The 6000-nt window shown below is 40.5% G+C and overlaps 1 protein-coding gene across 4 annotated transcripts in view; it reads left to right on the top strand.

The window, feature by feature from the left end:
• TEAD2 (TEA domain transcription factor 2) overlaps window positions 1-6000 on the top strand; it is a 145416-nt gene that overhangs the window by 33760 nt on the left and 105656 nt on the right. The window lies entirely within an intron of this gene.

The raw sequence follows: 6000 nt of genomic DNA on the forward strand, positions 1-6000 counted from the left end.
TTTTTTTTTTTTTTAAGTTATATCTGTTTTTAGGAAAGCTGGATGTCACACAGCTTTCCCAGACTACTAAGGTGTTGGTTGAATAGTGATATTGGGACACAATGTACCACTTATATATTTCCCTAGCTACAATATAGGAAAACATTATATCTTGTGTCAGTATCAAGTACTATGTATAAATAATCAAATAACTTATGGGATTTTTCAACATTTATTAAAAAGGTGTCCCGCCCCCCCCCCCCCCCCCCTCACACACACACACTCCCCTTCCCCTCCTCAGTTCAGAAATGGAAGACCCAGAGTTGTTTTTTTTTTTTTTCATGCCAAAGTCACAAATCATCTTTCTAAAGATTTTCTACTTTTCTTGGAATATGCTAGTTTAAAAAAAATGGCAAAGAAAAGTGGGTGGTGTTTATTGGAAGTGGGTACAGTGTTCGGCTTTCCAAAATATTAATTCTAAAGCCAGAAAATAGTGACATTTTTAGTCCATATCTGCACACTTGCTCATAGCAAAAGAAGATTTCATTTCCTGACTTTAGGCCAGACCAAAATACACCAAATTCAGTAGGGCTCCTTTCACACCACGCTTCTCATGTTTGCCATATGCCTTAGTAAATCTCATGATTATGGAAAATATTCATATTTATTAAAAGTTTTTTCACTAGTGTTTTACATTTTTTTTTTCATTTTGGACTATTTATAGCAGTCTTTTGATTGCTATTAGGCTAGGCTCAAGCTTAAGAAGCTCCATCCATCTGAAACAGTCATCACTAGGACCGCCCGGACATTACCACGCTCATAGATGGCAATGTCCGCAGCATGGATTCTGCTTAAAGAATTATCAGATCAGCCAAGATGCTAGACAGAGGTCCCCTCACCTCCTGGGGTCTTCTGCACTGATCTGCCTTCCAGAAGACCAGAGCAGAAGATGACCGATAATACTGATCAGTGCTATGCCCTATGCATAGCAATGAACAGTATTAGCAATAAAATGATTGCTATAAATAGTCCCCTATGGGGACTAAAAAAGTTTAAAATAAATGTAAAAATAAAGTTTTAAAAAAGGTGAATTTATTTTTTGAAAAAGCCCCTCCCCCATTAGTTTTAATTCACCCCTTTTCCCCATATTAATAAAAAAAAAAAAAGCTTAAAAAATAATAAATATTAAACATATTTGGTATCGTCACATGCGTAAATGTCCAAACTATAAAAATATAATGTTAATGATCCCCTACGGCGAACGGTGTAAACGTAAGAATAAAGAAAAAGTCCAAAATTTCAGCTTTTTTGCCACATCAAACTGCAAAAAGAAAATTAATAAAAAGCAATCAAAAAGTCACATATATATGCAAAAGTGGTATTAAAACAAAGTTAGAGGTGGTGAAAATAGGGCAATTTTAACCCCTTAACGACGCATGACGTAAATGTACGTCCTGGTGAGGTGGTACTCAACGCACCAGGACGTACATTTACGTCCTAAGCATAACCGAGAGCATCGGAGCGATGCCCAGATCATGCGCGGCAGGTCCCTGGCTGCTGATCGAGATCCCGCGGATGTCCGCCATTAACCCCTCAGATGCCATGATCAATACAGATCATGGCATCTGCAGCATCACGGTCATTAAAATGGATGATCGAATCGCAAGGTCCCCTCACCTGCCTCCGCTGCCTTCCCGGCATCTTCTCCTCTGATCTGCCTTCCCGCAGACCAGAGCAGAAGATGACCGATAACACTGATCAGTGCTATGTCGAATGTTTGCTATAAATAGCCCCTATGGGGACTATTAAAGTGTAAAAATAAAAGTAAAAAAAATTGAAAAACCCCCTACCCCAATAAAAATTTAAATTGTCCCATTTTCCCTATTTCACCCCCAAAAATTGTTAAAAAAAATATTTTATATACATATATGGTATCACCACGTGTGCAAATATCTGAACTATTAAAATAAAATGTTAATGATACCGTACGGTGAATGACGTGAACGTAAAAAAAAGTCCAAAATAGCTGCTTTTTTATAATATTTAATTCCAAAAAAATTTATAAAAAATGTATCAAAAGTTTTCTTATAACCAAATATAGTATCAATAAAAAGTACAGATCACAGCGCAAAAAATTAACCCTCATACCGCCGCTTATACGGAAAAATGAAAAAGTTCTAGGTCTTCAAATAGGGGGATTTTAAACGTACTAATTGGTTAAAAAGTTTGAGATTTTTTTTTAAGCGCAACAGTAATAGAAAAGTATGTTATCATGGGTATCATTTTAATTGTATTGACCCAAAGAATAAAGAACACGTGTCATTCTTACCGTAAATTGTAGGGCGTGAAAACGAAACCTTCCAAAATCAGCAAAATTGCGGTTTTCTTTTTCATTTCACCACACAAATAGTATTTTTTTGGTTGCGCCATATATTTTATGTTAAAGTGAGTGATGGCATTCCAACGTACAACTGGTTGCGCAAAAAACAAGCCCTCATACTAGTCTGTGGATGAAAATATAAGAGTTATGATTTTTTGAAGGCGAGGAGGAAAAAACAAAAACGTAAAAATAAAATTGTCTGCGTCCTTAAGGCCCAAATGGGCTGCGTCCTTAAGGGGGTTAAACGTGCGGATTTTGTATAAAATGTTTGAAATTTTTTAAAAGCATTACAAAAAAAGAAATGTATGTAACCATCGGTATCATTTTAATCGTATTGACCCAGAGAATAAAGAAAACATGTAATTTTTACCGTAAAGTGTACAGCGTGAAAACAAACCCCCCCCCCCCCCCCAAATTTGCTAAATTATGATTCACCATACATTTTAGGGTAAATGAGTGATTTCATTACACAGTACAACTGGTCATGCAAAAAACAAGCCCTCATATGGGTTTGTGAATGGAAATATAAAAGAGTTATGGATTTCAGAACCTGAGGAGGAAAAAGCAAAAACGCTAAATTAAAATTGGCTGTGTGCTTAAAGGTTAAAGGGTTAATGGTTTATTACATCAACAAGAGTATGGGTAATGGTAACTTTTAATGGTTTCTTCTCAAGACCATCAAGGTGTTGTATTTAGGCACTTCAATGTAATGATCTTACCAGACAATATTTATATCTGTCATCCAGTAATGCAGAAAGTCTAATAATCCGGTGCTGAAATGCTATATAATGGGGAATATCACAAGGTCAGAATGATAAGGCTGAACAGAGAGAACCTGTTAGGAAATTCCTCTAAAAACAACCTTAGTGTTAAGAGATTTAGTGTTAAAGGGGTACTCCGGCCCTGAGACATCTTGTATTCGTCACCCACCTGTTTGAGCTGCACGCCGCGGTGCCAGCTCACAAACAGCCGGGTGGCGACCACGGGCTGGAGTATCGTGACATCACGACTCCGCCCCAGTGTGACGTCACCCCCCGCTATGCAAGTCTATGGGAGTGGGCGTGACGGCCGTCACGCCCCCTCCTATAGACTTGCATAGCGGGGGTGACGTCCCACTGGGGCGGAGTCGTGATGTCACAATACTCCGGCCCCGTGGTCGCCACCCGGCTGTTTGTGAGCTGGCACCGCGGCGTGCAGCTCAAACAGGTGGGTGATGAATACAGTGGCGCGAGTCCCGCAGTAAGAGTCCCGCAGTAAGACATCTTATCCCCTATCCTTTGGATAGGGGATAAGATGTCTCAGGGCCGGAGTAACCCTTTAACATTTTATCTATCCTTACAAGTGGTTTTTACCTACTTTAGAATAACTGACTAGATTCCAGATGGATTAAAGGAATTGAACTGTATTTTGATGCCCTGAGTAGGTTCACTCATGGGGAAGACAGTCTGTCCGGATAAATTAGCAAAACTTTTCTATTATAGTACCTTGTTCATGTAATATTATGCACTAACTATTGTTTCTAGTGTTACCGTATTTTTCGCCGTATAAGACGCTCTTTTTCTTCCCCAAAACTGGGGGGGGGGGGGGGGAAAGTTGGTGCGTCTTATACGGCAAATACACACCTATCGCGGCGGTCACTGCGGCCATCAACGGCCGGGACCCGCGGCTAATACAGGACGTCACCGATCACGGTGATGCCCTGTATTAACTCTTCAGACGCGGCGATCAAAGCTGACCGCCGCGTCTGAAGCGAAAGTGACACTAACCCGGCTGTTCAGTTGGGCTGTTCGGGACCGCCGCGGTGAAATTACCGTGTCTCGAACAGCTTACAGGACACCGGGAGGGACCTTACCGGCTTCCTCGGTGTCTGCTCCGTGCCGGGATCCCCTGCATAGCCGGCGCTCTCCTTCGTCGCCATCACGTTGTTGCGCATGCCGTCCCGTCATCCAATAGGAGCGTGCGTAGCGAGGTCATGGTGGCGACGGAGAGAGAGGATACCGGGCAGCAAGGACGTTCCAGAGCGACCGGGCCTCCCCGGGGATGCGGCGACAGCGATGGAGGGCGACATCCAGGGCAGCGGTGATGGGTCCGGAGCGGCGGGGACACGTGAGTATTACCTCCTATACCAGTGGTCTTCAACCTGCGGACCTCCAGATGTTGCAAAACTACAACTCCCAGAAAGCCCGGACAGCCGTTGGCTGTCCGGGCATGCTGGGAGTTGTAGTTTTGCAACATCTGAAGGTCCGCAGGTTGAAGATCACTGACCTGTACTTTACATTGTATTTGGTTCAGAATCTTTATTTTCTCGATTTTTATCCTATAAAATTAGGTGCGTCTTATACGCCGGAGCGTCTTATATGACAAAAAATACGATAATTGATTGCAGAACAATACATCACTGGAAGGTGTAAATCCTATTTTCGGTGTAACCGGCCTGCTGTTGTGTTGTTTTGGCAGCAGATTCTTTATCTAGTGAAGTTCCTGCCATTTCAGAACAAAAAGGTCATCCATAACAAATACCATTGCCGGTTATGACATAACACTTGTGTTTACCATTCCGGCTGCAGTTCCTCTGTTCACACTTTTCATTACCTTGTAACACAATTCTTCTTTAATGGCTATGACTCTAAAGATAAAAATATTATTTTCATGCATTAATATCATTTGTCTTGCGATTACTTTAAATTGTTTCTCTTTAACAACATTTCACAGTTTACTAAAACATTAAAGTCGAGTAATATTACATAGATTTGTTGTTGTTTTTTTTTTCTTGTGCTTAGATGGCTTTTTTTTTTTTACATTGCACACCTTTCTATCTCAGGAAATAAAAAATATGTACAATCTTAACCCCTTCAGGACGGAGCCCATTTTGGCCTTAAGGACCGGAGCGTTTTTTGCACATCTGACCACTGTCACTTTAAACATTAATAACTCTGGAATGCTTTTAGTTATCATTCTGATTCCGAGATTGTTTTTTCGTGACATATTCTACTTTAACATGGTGGTAAATTTTTGTCGATACTTGCATCCTTTCTTGGTGAAAAATCCGTAAATTTGATGAAAAATTTGAACATTTTGCATTTTTCTAACTTTGAAGCTCTCTGCTTGTAAGGAAAATGGATATTACGAATAAATTGACGTGTTTTTACTTTTGGAAGACACCAGAGGGCTTCAAAGTTCAGCAACAATTTTCCGATTTTTCACAAAATTTTCAAACTCAGTATTTTTCAGGGACCAGTTCAGGTTTGAAGTGGATTTGAAGGGTCTTCATATTAGAAATACCCCATAAATGACCCCATTATAAAAACTACACCCCCCAAAGTATTCAAAATGACATTCAGTCAGCGTTTTAACCCTTTAGGTGTTTCACACGAATAGCAGCAAAGTGAAGGAGAAAATTCACAATCTTCATTTTTTACACTCACATGTTCTTGTAGACCCAATTTTTGAATTTTTACAAGGGGTAAAAGGACAAAATTTTTACTTGTATTTGTAGCCCAATTTCTCTCGAGTAAGGACATACCTCATATGTCTATGTAAAGTGTTCGGCGGGCGCAGTAGAGGGCTCAGAAGGGAAGGAGCGACAAGGGGATTTTGGAGAGTACGTTTTTCTGAAATGGTTTTTGGGGGGCATGTTACCT

This window comes from Hyla sarda, chromosome 10 (genome assembly GCF_029499605.1).
Source record: "Hyla sarda isolate aHylSar1 chromosome 10, aHylSar1.hap1, whole genome shotgun sequence".
NCBI classification, from domain to species: domain Eukaryota; kingdom Metazoa; phylum Chordata; class Amphibia; order Anura; family Hylidae; genus Hyla; species Hyla sarda.